Raw genomic sequence first — 14,609 nt, 5'->3', positions numbered from 1 at the left:
CGCCGGCATGCGCAACGGCGGCGGCGGCATATTGATGAGTGCGCGGGTGGGAGCTTACTTTAGTTTTATATATAAGGTTGGTCAAACTTAAAAGAAAACCGTACTAGTACATGTAAACATTAGACTTAGGCAGCGCTTTTATTAGTTAGTACCACAACCACGATACGGAATCCTGTGCAAGCGCGTGAACCGCTGCCGCGCGGTCGATCGAACGGTGCGTCACCGTGTCGCACTCGAAGGACATCCACGGAACCTTTTTGTGCGTGTGAAAACAATCCTCGAATATTACTCAACTTTTTTTCCTGTGAAAGTTCTTGACGCTGCAATATTTCCATATATTTGAATTTAGCTCCAGTTCGTGTTTATTTGGATTTGGACGTTTTAGGTGCGCCCTAGTTTTTTTAATACTGATTTTGTGTGTGTGACTGAGAGAGAACGTGTATATGTGTCCATATGTGTGTTGTGGCGGAAGGGCAATGTGGAGACGGTGTGCGTGTGATACAGACATAGAGAGGTGTGAATGTGCAAATGATCATGCATGAGTGAGACATAGACAGATGCCGATATGTTGTGTATACATGAGAGAACGGTCTTCTAGTTTACTTTGTGTGTGTGTGTGTATATGTGAGTTTGAGCATGTTGTGAAGTACTATAGACCTTGTATACATCTTGGCATTCGACAATGATTGTAACTATTGAATTATATAGACCATTACATTCGAAGTCAATAGCCTAATATATTTATTTCACAATTTCAACAAATGATTAGTTCACTACAAACTAAGAAAACAAATGTGTACCCCCTCCGTTTTTATTTAAGTCCGCGTATTAGCATTGGTCAAAGTCAAGTTTTGTAAACTCTCAGAAAGCTTATAACAAAAATATTAACATATACAATAACAAATAAATACCATTAGATTCATTATTGAATGTACTTTCACATCATACATATTTGTTATGGTAAATGTTTATATTTTTCTATAAACTTGGTCAAACTTTAGGAAGTTTGACTTCGGTCAAACCTAATATGCAGAGTTTACTACTACTACTCGCTAGTTGCTTAGCCGAATCACTCAACACGCCACACGGGGAGTCCAGTGTCACAAAATTTTGAGGTCGGCGGAAAAATCTCCTGCGACCCTGATTCGAGCAGTGGGAAGTTACCATCATCGCCTTCGGAACAGGCCTACGGATGATGCTTGGTAGGGGGCTGTTTTCGTAACTTCAGGTTCACCCTACCCAGCCAACCCCACCCCGGCACCCAGAGTAGTACACCTGAATACTCCCCATTTTCTATCCCCACCGCAAAATAGACTTCTCCACGACACCGCAGCCTTCGTGCTCCTCCCCTTTACATCGGCGCACTCGTCCACCGCAGCGCATCTGCCTCATTGACGACCTCGTACGCCGCACTGGAGCCGGTCCACCGTCGTCGTCGTACATGGAGCCTCTTCCCCGGCATCGTCTTCCACGGTCTCGGATCTGCTTCCCGGAAGCCGACGCCAAGCGCAGAAGTACCACCGTCGTGGACAATGAACTAACTCCCGTTGCCGACCATGACTCACAGAGGCCGCAGCGACCATCGTTCTCCTCATCGATTGGTAATGTGTGTATTGAATCACTTAGCAGTACATGTGCGGTTCCAATTTTGTTCATACCTACCCTTCAAATTTCCTGGGTGCTATTGTTCCGGTAAAAGTAATTGGTTATAGCCTCCATTGTCCAACAGAATATCAGCTTGTAATTGTGCGTCGCTCCTCTATCACATTGTGCTTGGGTAGGTTTTTCATCTGTAACCAGTAGTGTGGCAAATGATGGAAAGGTTTTTAGAACTAACAAGATGCCCATGCGTTGCACGCATCAAGATGCATTTGTATGAGTAGTTTATCTTGTGGGAGAAAAGGATGAACGAGGGAAGGCCTTCTTTGCAAATCTGGAGAGGGGTATGGGTATCTTTTTGCAAAATTCCCATTTGTTGCCTTCCTATCTGTCAGATATAAATCGGACGGCCTATATTGCAAGAAAAAAAAGTATAGAGAAAAAAAGTAGACAGTAAAGGAAGTAGAGATAAATATTAAATATTAAATATTAAATAAATATAACAGTAGAGAAGAGAGTAGAGATAGCAGAGACGTCGGGAAAGGATCGCGCGCGCGGGGAAAAAGCGGCCGGGCGTGCGCTAGTTTTGGCGCGCGGCGTCCGGGGCGCTTTATAAAATCCAACGCCCTCCGACCGCTCTATGCCTTCCCACCGCTCTCTCCCCGCTCTGTGCCTCGCCACCGCTCTCTCCCCGCTCTTTTTCGCCTCGCCGCCGCCGCGCCACCATGCCGCCGCGTCACCGGGAAACTTGGGGATACCGCGGCGTCCGCGCGCGCCCCTCCGGCGGCTTCTCCGCCGATATCCGGTTCCGCGGGATGCGCCTCGGCCTCGGCAATTTCGACACCGCCAACGAGGCCGCCCGCGCGTATGACGCGGCAGTGTGCCACCTCCGGTGGCCTCATAGAACATTGAACTTCCCCAACGTGCCGACGCGGGAGCGGGCACAGGAGCTCGCGCCTCTGCCGCGGCTTAGCACCGAGATCGACGAGGAAGCCATGGCGCTGTGGCGCCAACACTTCCCGCAGGACATCATCAAAGAGCACGAGTTCTACGCGCAAAGCAGGGCGGAGAGGGATAAGAGGAGGGCGGAGCGAGCCGCCTATCGCGAGGACAAGCGTAGGCGAAAAGCGGACGCTCAATTCAACATGAGGCTAGGAGCAGCGTCGCCCTGGGAATCCGACGACGATCGGTATCTTCACGCCTATAGTTAGACGTCGGAGGAGGACATCACCGAGGAGGAGTCGGACGACGAGGAGTACTTGAATTATCTTTTTTCTTATCTATCTATGCTGAGAACTATCCTCTGCTCTCTAGTATCTACTTCTCGATCTCAGCACTGTAAACGCTTTTTTTAAAGCGCCGCGCATTGCAATTCTGTTGGACATGCTCTAACATGGCAGACGAGTGCTTTAATGTTGCCCACAAGATGCGCGAGTATTACTAGTAGTATATTTTTCTTGCCATGTTGAGATTTTAAAACCACGAGTGCGAACATGCAGAGGAGCAATGAAGACCAAACACGGGATATTCGGGACATCTTCAAGGAGCGTGGCAAGTTAAAGAGGAGCTGCACCGAACCTGTAAAACGAGCTTTGGTAAGTAACACCCTTTCAATTACTTTCGTGTAGCCTCGTGTTCTTCGATGTGTATATGTTGTAGTTTCTGTTTCTCTTAAGCGTGGTGTTCTTCGATGTGTAATAAGAAGAGTCTTAATCGTCCTAATGCTTTCGTTTTTAGCTTGATGTAGGAAGTGGGTGTTCTCACCTTGTAGTCTATATTTTTTCCTTTTGAATTCACTTCTCCGAGTTCTGTTTATCTGGCTTCTACTAAATGGATCTAGGTTGCTCTGAGTATTGATCTAAAAAAGAAGTAACTTCATGTCGGGATGCAATTCCTGCGAGGAGGGAAGTATGTTCAACCTCGAGATCATGTTTCCAAAATGAGGCTGGATTACACACAAGGTGCCAGTTCCCTAATGATGCTGGATTAGACACAAGGTGGAAATTCCCAGATGATGCTGGATTACACACAAGCCAGGTGGAGTCGTCAGCTGTTCGTGTCCTCGTGGCATTAGTAAAGGCTGAAAGAAAGCGTGCAGCAGCCCTTGAGAATGTAGCTGAGTTTCTGAAGAAGCGAAAAGAAGAATCAGATGCTCTCTTCACCCAAGCCAAAGAAGAGATGGAAGAAGCCAGAAATAAGCTAGCAGAGGCAAAGCAGGCTAGGCGTCTCCTGCTATCTAAAACTGTTGTCAATACAAAATTTCCTTCATAATAGCTAGGTTCAAATGTTTATCCAGTCAGCATGCCTGTTGTGATGTCCGTGCATCTACTGATGTGGCACAAAATGTTTTTTTCGGGTCATGTAATAACAGCAATTACTTTCCAAACAATAACAGACGAAGCATTGGACATGGTATAGTTCACGCGCAAGCCCGACATTCCAAATTCAACTTCCACATCAAACTCATGTTCACAGATATCTGCACATTCATACATAATGTCCACAACCATGATTCACTTCAAAGCCAAAAAAAAATGTGAGGAGAGTTATAAATAAAGAAAATCCTCTACTAGTTCCTGCTACCAGTGCAAGCACAACAAGTCAAGACCATGCGTAAATTAATTATATTTTAGTCATTTTTTGTGTTCTAAAATGCCTGCCGGCTCGCGGAAGGACGTGTTGCCGGCACATGCGCGGATTCAATGAAGGCAGGCGGGGCAGTCTTAAGCTGGTTGCACGCGGCGAGGAGGCGTGCTCAGCCGGGCCTGCAGCGAGTGCGGCCCTCTTGGCCGGCGCGCCGGTTCAATGCCTGCGCTATGAGAGGTCGCGTCCGTGTCAGAGCAATCACTCCCTCCAGTCCTTTTTTGTTTGGGTATAACAAAATCTCGTTTTCCATTCACATTTTACAAGTAAAATTCATGGACAAACTTTGACCCAAAGTACGATGGGGACTAGTAAACCAGAATGGAGGTAGTAGTTTTTTTAATCAAAGAAGGGTTTCCCCTTCCGATTTTCATTACTGAAAACCAGCATCTAAATCTAAACCATAGTATTTGCCCTAGAACTACCAGGTTCAACATCTCGCAACATAAACCCATACAACCTCCATCGCAAAAAAACCATACAACCATATGCCAAGGAGGTACGTACTACTATGAATTCCATTTTCGCTCCATACCAATCGTTCTAAAAACTACTTACTACTTATAACGCGCCATTGAAAATCTGAACTCTTAAGCCCGCTAAAAAAAGATATTTTAAACGTGGCTACTCGATCTGTGGCACCTGGCGAGCCAGCGCGCTCCAAGTCGTTCACCTGTGGTCCCGACCATCAACTCCTACGGATCAAATTATCACGCGAGCTGACTATTCCTACAAAGGTGCTCCACCACGTACCCGGTACCCGCGAATGCAGCAATCGTGCACCTAGGGTTTTAGGGTTTATTTGTTAACGTCGCCTTTACGTAACACTCATGTGTGCGAGACAGCGAGAGGCCGACTGCATGCGTGCGCCTCTTCTCTTCGTATATGTACTCCACCGTTTGTCTGGTGTCCAAAAAATTATAATAACTACTAGAAATGTGCCAATGCGTTGCCACACGATCAAAGTAGACTAATACATATTCACCGATTTGATAGAAAAAAGAGTCTAGTTTTGAAATACGTATATCACTAAAAATATGTTATGTTTCACTCAAAATATATTCCTTTGGCGGTTCTGATGAGATAAGGGAGGAATGTTGTTGGTTTCAAGATTCGAGAAGTGGTATATGTCTAATTTCTACTCTTACTAGCAAGATGCACGTGCGTTGCATGGAACATCAAGATCTTGTGGGAGAAAAGGATGAACGAGGGAAGGCCTTATCTGCAAATGTGGTGAAGAGTGCGGGTAAATTGCCATATTTTCCTTCCTATCCGTCAGATGTAAATCGGACGACCTACATTGCAGGATGGCAGGCCCACCATCATCACCAACTCTATTTTTTATCCCTACTCTTATAAAAAGCATTGTCGGTGATGATCGTGTGCCTTCCATCCTACAATATAGGCAGTCCGATCTATATCTGACGGATAGGAAGGAAACTATGACAATTTTGCAAAAAGATACCCACACCCCTCTCCACATTTGCAAATAAGGTCTTCCCTCGTTCATCCTTTTCCCCCACAAGATAAACTACTCATACAAATGCATCTTGATGTTCCGTGCAACGCATGGGCATCTTGCTAGTTGTTGCAAAAAGCCCATGTGTGTGTGAGAGAGAGGGAGAGTGGAGGAGGACGGAGTGCATGTGTGACAAAGACACAAGGAGTGTGTGTGCGATAGGTATCAGCTTAAAATGAGGTGATAGTGTGTGTGTGCACGATCGAGAGGGCGTGTCTCAAGAAGGGAAGAAAAATCTACATAGATACAAGGAGCGGGAGAGAGACATGTATGCGATGGTGGAAGCACGAGTGTGCGGGTGTATAAACCTATCTAGAGGCTAGCTAGTCGATAAATGTTTGTGAGAGAAATACGAGCCGGGGTGCGAAAGCGAGAGTTTTGTGTGTGTGAGAGAGAGACGGTAGTCGGGAAGGGGAGTGGAAGCAGGAGTTGTGTGTGTGTGTGTGTGTCTGTGAGAGAGAGAGAGAGGAGACGGTAGTCGGGGTTGTCTGATCGGTAAACAAATGAATAATGTCAGTCTGGGATGGAGACGAAAAGGAGACCGCAACAAATGTTATGTCTACAGGAGAGAGAGAGTAATTTTAGTGGTATGAGTCATATGTAGAGACATATAGGGTGAGTGAGAGAATCCCATAGAGAGAAAGACAAAGTGAAAGACGAGTGGAGACTGTGTGTGTGGCGGTGAAAAAGAAAGCTTAGGTACCGAGTGATACCAGAGAACAATAGAGACGTGAGAGATAATGAAAACCGTGTAATATATAATGATAGGGAGAGTGTGACACTTCTCAAGGGAGACGTCGAGAGACCAGGTTTGCGAGGATAGGAGAAACATGAAGTGAGTGTGCGGGTGAGCTGGAGAAAAGAGAGTGATAGCTACCTGAAGGAGCATGCATCCGAGAGAGATGGGCGTGGAAGGAGTGAACAAAAAAGGGATTCAAATATTTGAATTCGAGATAATGATACATGTAATCCATACTCGAACCAAAATTGATCTATCAAACATGCATACACATACGAATTCACGCACATCTATCTTATTTAATATGTAGATATTACTGATCCATATATTTTAGTAGAACATAATTTGGTTAAATTTTTTCGAATTCAACCTTAAGATTTCGAGATCGTTGTATTTGTAAATCATATTATACATATAAAGGAGCAGAATTCTTTGTTGTGCTTTTGAAAGTATATATAAAAAATGATGTATATAGAATGTAATTCCAATTGAAAATGAATCCCGCCCGATAAAAAAATAGAATACAAACGGGATTCGAATTGAGTTGGCACGGTAAACGTGCACTCTGCAAAATTTGAACGAAGCGGGGAAAGTCGCAGTAACCGACCGAAAGCAAAATCTGCGAGATGGAAATCACTACTGCCTATCCCTACCACGCAAAGCCTATCTGCTGGATTTCTAGAGGTTTCGATAGGGGTAGGTTTGTAATTTCACCCAAACGTGACATAACCGCCTCTCACCCGGATTCGTACACGGTGGGCGCCAAAACACAGTGTGTCCTCGGCCGAAATCGACTCCCTCCCCAATTCATATTCATACACGGTGGGCGCCAAAAACAAACTCTCGTCGGCAAATATTCGGTGTATGCGAGATTACCGTCCTATCCCCAACCAACTAATATCGCTGTGATGTAGTAGAAATTTGAAACGGGGGCTAAGTTTGTAAATTTCCTCGCATTTGAGACAAGCGCGCCCTGAATACATGGTTCCCCCCTTCCTCTCTACCTCCCTTTTCCCCATTCGTACTCCGTGGGCGCCAAAACACCCTCTCCACCCCACCCTCCTCCATCTGCCGCCGTCCGCCATCCCATCCACCGCCGTCCTCCTCCACCATGCCGGAGCTGATACCCCGACGCCGCCGTCCATTACAAGAGATCGACCTCTCTCATCCATGGCTTCGGACCAGGATCCTTGCATCCCGTCCTCTCGCTTCATCCCCGCCGTCGTCCATCTTGACGGCGCCGCTCCTACGACCGTCTCGTCCACCGCGCCCTGCCGCCACCGTCTACCCTCCTAGATCTGCTTCCACGCCGCCGACAGCCATCGCTACCGCAGCACCGTCAAATTCTCAGCAGATGCGTACACGGCGCCGCACCAGAGGCGGTACTCTTTCGTATCTGCTCAACTTATTTATCGCAGCAAGAAAATAGATCGCCACTGCTTTACTCTGATTTCTTGTCTTGGTTGCGAAGTTGCCTTTGTCCGGTTTGCACCTTCAGATCTGCCATGGCACGCTCAACACTATACTCCCAATGCTTATGGTTTTCCCCTTTTATATTCCACACTAGCTAAATCACAGTAGACTAAATTTCAAAATTGGGTCAGTCGATTTTTCAGAGCTCGCCGGAGTTCGCCGGTGCGATCGAAGGGGCTCGGGTGGTTGTGGGGCCTCGCCGAACGAAGAAAACTCGATGCGGGTGGGGGTTGGGCGGGGGTGGGGGTGGCGGAGGAACACAGGCGGTGGGGGCCGGTGGTCCGGCCGGCGGCCCGTGCGGTGTTCTGTATGGGAAGAATCAGAGACGAGGAAGAACAAGGGTTAGGAAACGTAGGATCTTCATCCAACCACCTGAAATGGTCGAGAGACAGCTGGGAGTTGCATTCTTAATGCGCTCTGGTTCATCATGTGTGGGCAATGCGCAACCAACATTTTATTATCCAAAATCTGCTTGCTCTTCTTTACCATGTTCCTCTTTCGTTCTTCTTTAATATTTACTCTCTCCATTCCTAAATACAAGTTTTTGTATAGATTCCACCATGGACTACATATGGAGCAAAATGAGTGAATCTACACTCTAAAATGTATCTGGATACATCTGTATGTGATCCATAGTGGAAATCTCTACCAAGACTTATATTTTGGAACGGAGGGAGTATGATAGTAGTACAGTATGTTCCTTGTACTGAAGATGAGCTAGGACATTTTCAGTGTAGAGGTCTATACGTGATGGACACTTTGAGCCTCTTTGATTCGTAGGATCTTGTAAACATAGGAATAGGATTTGTAGTGGCCTGCCCACTTGAGTCCTATAAGAATAGCAAGGAAATGCGGGGAGCTGTGTCGCCTTTGAGAGTTACACTGATATTAACATTACCGCACCTTCACTTGAAGAGAGCTGGTATCCGAAGCCTTTCTAGCCGTACCGGCAATACTAGCACATATATTCCAGCAAGTTCCACTTTGCTGATTTTACTCTGATGCTTAAGGTTTTCCTGTTATATCTACACTATGATCTGTGTAACTGCTTTGTGTCGCACTAGCAGCAGTCCACTCTTGAAGCTAAACACTGCAATGACTTACAAAATTGGCACCAAGGCACTGAGTGCCATTCTGGATGCAATGAAACTCATACGCTCCCCACCTGTTGATTCTTGTTCAGAATATGATCCTAATGACTATTCTAACCTCGAGGAGTCAAAGGCAGATGGCCTGTCCTGTTCACCCATCAAGGTGCTTGTTCTAATTTGGCAATGTTTTATTGATTGCGGGTATCTTGCATATGTTGTCTTGCATTTCTTCTACTTTGTTGCACCGCCATCTGCTTAGTTTACTCATCATATATGTCGAGATGCCATGCCCATCCATTATCAATACATATTCCATCTATCATCATACCATGTTTTTTCACTCAAATGCTGTTCTTGTGCATCAGACATCAAAAAGGAAGAGGGTGATTGCCGAACCTGAAGGAGCACCAGCAAAGTCCTTGAAAAACGTGGTGGTGCCAGAGAAATCAGACAGCACCCCACTTATATTGGATGTACAACCACTGACACAAAACATAGGACCGACTCCAGCAGACTGTACCCATACTTCACTGGCCACACCACTAGCCCCACCACACAGGACCTGCACTCCAGCAAAAGGTATACCGATTTCATTTGCCATAGCACCGGCTGTACCATAGAAAAATCCCACTCCAACAAAAAGTACAGCAAGTCCACCGGCCGAAGACCTATCCCAACTGCAGAGACCACCAATTCCTGCAGATTGGAACCCATTCCATTTATTCCCAGTTTAAACGACAACGCTTTCAATGTTGTTAGGGACTACGTGCATATATTCCCATCATGGGAAGATTATTGTGAAGACAAACACCATTTTCACATCTTCCTGTCCAACTTACGTGTAAGTGCTATTATCCATGGTTATTATTTTCCTGTTTTCTGCTGATTGAACACATTGTTGTAACTAGGCGAGGGTCAATCTGGATAGTCATGACGAGCAAAGCTTGCTTGTGCTTCTCAAGGAAGCATTGCAGCAGTATCGGTGTTACCTGAGGAAATCACACTTTGATGGCAAGTCTATAAACGAATTTCCGGTGAAGTCTCCTGTGCTAAATTTAGAAGACATTGAATGGAAAAACCTTGTTATGCACTGGTCTCGTTCCCAGGATGAGGTACTGTCTATGAAATCACATGACAATTTGAACTTCTACTTTTTCGCATGTGCCTTACGGATCTTTTTTGCAGGAAATCTGCTCGAAGAAGAATTCCGGTTTGACAAGAACGACAGGATATCGCAAATATGCTGCCTGCTGCTTTGCTCTTGTTAGTACCTGTTGTCCTGTATCACTATAATTGCATACATACCTGGTTCATTATGTGACAGCAGTATTCATGATAGCTTGCTTATCAATTGTTCGCTCCAAATTATCTGATCTGTATGAATGGTTACATTAGTGTAGAATATATCCAATGCCAATGTTTTTTTTAGCTCTGCATTGTTCTTGTAAGTACATGCTGTCCTTTATCAGTGTACTTATAATGACAGGTAGTTGTTCATGTACCATCACTCTGCAGCTTATTTTCCTTTGCCCTCCATTTTCTACACATCAGATCTATATTTACTTACCATAAGGTTGGTACTGAAGAAGTTTAGCTGTGCATTGCTCTTGGTTGTACCTTTTGCCTGTATCGCTGCACTTACATTTATAGCTACTTGGTTATGTAGCATCACTCTTCATCTTATCTTAAATATTCTCCATTTTTTCGTATATTATAACATCTATATTTACTATTAACAAAATGTAGAATAAAGGCAATGCTTTTGAAGAAGATTCTGTGGTAAACTTCTTGAATTGCCCCCCCCCCCCATCAGCATGGACAAGGCCTTTATAGAGCCTGTCTTCACCAATAATGTAAGTTTGTCCATCTCAAGCCTTCAAACTTTGTTTTATATATTTGGTTAGGCATGACTACACAACAGCTGTTTATTTTTGGTGTTTGCATCAAATTGCTTGTTTAAAGTTTATTATGTAGTTCATAAACAAAAGTTTGTCCTTTCTCAATTTAAGTTTTCAGTTGTACAACCAAGTTCCTTCTTCATACCATGTAAATTAAACTATACAGAGCAAGTGATCTTCTTTTGCACTGCATGTATGCTTCTGTTCTTCATCCGTCATCTAGTGGTGTGGTGAACCTACCCACTATAGCACAATGTCATATTCTGCAATGTCTTAACTATGAACAATGTCATATCATTCTACTATTATTTAAACCGTCTCTTTATTTGCCAATCTGAAATGGTATAAATTGATAGCACACTAACCATTGATACTTATGAGTTCTTGATCTGTAATCCAGTGGTGTCATGAAGCTGCCAACTCCTTCACAATGTCATTTCCTGCCATGTCATGACCTGAACAATACCATATTGTGTTAATGCAATTTTAAACTGTGTCACTTTATTCGTCAGTAAGAAATGTGATGAATTGTCAGCACTGATACTTTTATGTGCAAAACCTGTCATCTGTCTGCTTGTTTATCTTTCAGAGTGAGGAAGATATAAGTGTTGAACAAGCGCAGTCTCATCATCTTGCTCAGCTGCTTGCGCTGCAGCTCCCCAGCAGGGCTAACCTTTCTTGAACTCTATTAAAGTGCTGTCGGTTTTGTATATTATTTTTTCGGCGTGTTTATTTGCACTGGTGGCGATCTTTGATGCCCAGTGTATGTAATCTGTTGTCTGCTTGTGCTTTATTATCATAGTGGCGAATTTTGATGCCCAGTGGATGTAATATGCCGTAATTTCTTTATTGTATAGTCTAGGTTTTTTCTTATTCACGATACTACAGTTATTTTACTGTATATATATATCCTGTCTTCGCAGTAAACCGGCCAAACCGTAAAATTACGGTACATAATCGGGCCGTCATGCAATCACGATGTAGGTTCGGCCTGAAACGTGTCGAACAGCTCACGGGCCGGCAGCAGCCCGAAATGAACCCCGGCCCATGATTGTGCGAATCAAATCACGGGCTTTTAACAGGGCAAAATTGTCTCGGTCCTTGTTTGGCCCAATCAGATATCGGCTGCGAGCAGGCCGGATGCAAACCGGGCCGTAGTTAGGCCCAACTATATGACGGGCTTTTAACAGGCCGAAATTAATATAGGGCCGAAATGTTAAACGGGCCCTTAACAGGCCAAAACTAATATCAGGCCGAATTACTAAGTGGGCCTTTAGCAAGTGGGCCCAAAAGCATAGTGTCCAGTTGACGGGCCGAACCTGATATGGGCCATAATTGAGCCCAAAGCCTCTTAAAGGGCCGGACCTGATCTGGGCCGTAATTTGGCCCAGAACGTGGTAGGCTTTTAACGGGCCGGATCTCATATGGGCCACTATTAGGCCCGGAGCATGGCAGGCCATTAATGGACCGGATCAAATATGGGCCGGCATTTGGCCCAAAACATGGCAGCCAGTTAATGGGCCGGCCTACTAGGGTCCTCAAAATCTTGTGGGCCTACAGCTGGGCCGGCCCATTAATGTCGGCGAAATCTCGTGGGCCTTTAGCTGGGCCGGCCCATTATGATCCGCAAGAATCTTGTGGGCCTTTACCTGGGCCGGCCCATTATGGCACACAAAAATCTTGTGGACCTTTACCTGGGCCGTCCCATTATGGCCCGCAAAATCTTGTGGGCCTTTATTTGGGCCAGCCCATTATGGTCCGCAAAATCTCGTGGGCCTTTAGCTGGGCCGGCCCATTATAGTCCGCAAAATCTTGTGGGCCTTCATTTGGGCCGGCCCATTTAAACTTGATGGGCCGGTCCACGTGTCAACATATCATAGGCGCGTCTCGCCCATTGGATGAGTGACACCTGTGCCAACGCGGACCTGACACGTGTCTCCTCCAGCCAATGATGATTTTACACGTGGAAAATCCCCATTGGTCGGGGCTGTTAACGGGTTATCGGATCCAAAACCCGACCCGATAGCTTAACGGCGTTCCGTTACGGTGGATGCCACGTGTCGGTCAGCCTTGACGAAAGCACTTCTGTGACGTGCGATTTATCGTCATGGAAGTGGACACTTCCGTGATGATAATTTTGGTAATGTCATGGAACACTTCTACGACAGCACAGGTATGACTATCTTGATTCTGTCATAAATTTGTCATGGATGTACATGCATGACAAAAAACACGACCTACTGCGACAAACACGTATCATCACGGAAGTGTATTTTTTTTGTAGTGTCCCCTGATCGGTACGGTCTCTCTATTATTGTTGAGCCCACTTCCTATCAGACTGCCATGACTGAGCCTGAATGGCAGCTTGCGATGGCCGAAGAGCTTGCTGCTCTTGAGCGCTCTAGCACATGGGATCTGGTTCCCCTTCCTTCCGGTGTTCGTCCCATCACCTGCAAGTGGGTCTACAAGATTAAGACTCGCTCCGATGGTTCTCTTGAGCGCTACAAAGCTCGTCTTGTGGCCCGTGGTTTTCAGCAGGAGCAGGGGCGCGATTATGATGAGACATTTGCTCCTGTGGCCCACATGACCACTGTCCGCACTCTTCTTGTTGTGGCTTCTGTTCGTCAGTGGTCTATCTCTCAACTTCATGTTCAGAACGCTTTTCTCAATGGCGAGTTGCGTGAGGAGGATTATATGGAGCCACCACCGGGGTACTATGCTCCTGATGGTATGGTATGTAGACTTCGCCGCTCCCTCTATGGTCTCAAACAGGCCCCTCGCGCCTGGTTTGAGCACTTCGCCTCTGTGGTGACTGCCGCTGGTTTCTTGCCCAGTGATCATGATCCCGCGTTCTTTGTTCACACGTCTCCTCGTGATCGGACTCTTCTCCTTCTCTATGTTGATGACATGATAATCACTGGTGACGACTCTGATTACATTGCCTTCGTTAACGCTCGCCTTCGCGACCAGTTTCTCATGACTGATCTTGGTCCACTTCGCTATTTTCTTGGGATTGAGATCTCCTCGACCTCTGATGGCTTCTACATCTCCCAAGAAAAATATATTCAGGATCTTCTTGCTCGCGCTGCTCTTGGTGATGAGTGCACAGTTGTGACTCCTATGGAGCTCAACGTTCAGCTTCGTGCCTCTGATGGTGACCCTCTTCCTAATCCCACTCGCTATCGTCACCTTGTTGGCAGTCTTATCTATCTTGTTGTTACGCGTCCTGACATCTCCTATCATGTCCACATCCTGAGTCAGTTTGTTTCAGCCCCCACCTCTGTCCACTATAGTCATCTCCTCCGTGTTCTACGATACCTTCGTGGAACGATCTCTCAGCGCCTTTTCTTTCCCCGCTCCAGCTCCCTTGAGCTCCAGGCCTACTCTGATGCTACCTGGGCTAGTGATCCCTCTGATCGCCGCTCGCTGTCTGCTTATTGTGTCTTTCTTGGTGGCTCTCTTATTTCCTGGAAGACAAAGAAACAGACTGCAGTTTCTCGCTCGAGTACAGAGGCTGAGTTGCGAGGCATGGCTATGTTGACGGCTGAGGTGATCTGGTTACGGTGTTTACTTGAGGACTTTGGTGTGGCTGCTACTACTTCGACTCCCTTACTGTCAGACAGCACTGGTGCTATCAGTATTGCACG

This window comes from Aegilops tauschii, chromosome 7 (assembly GCF_002575655.3).
Source record: "Aegilops tauschii subsp. strangulata cultivar AL8/78 chromosome 7, Aet v6.0, whole genome shotgun sequence".
NCBI classification, from domain to species: Eukaryota; Viridiplantae; Streptophyta; class Magnoliopsida; order Poales; family Poaceae; genus Aegilops; species Aegilops tauschii.
This window is presented reverse-complemented; position numbering follows the sequence as displayed.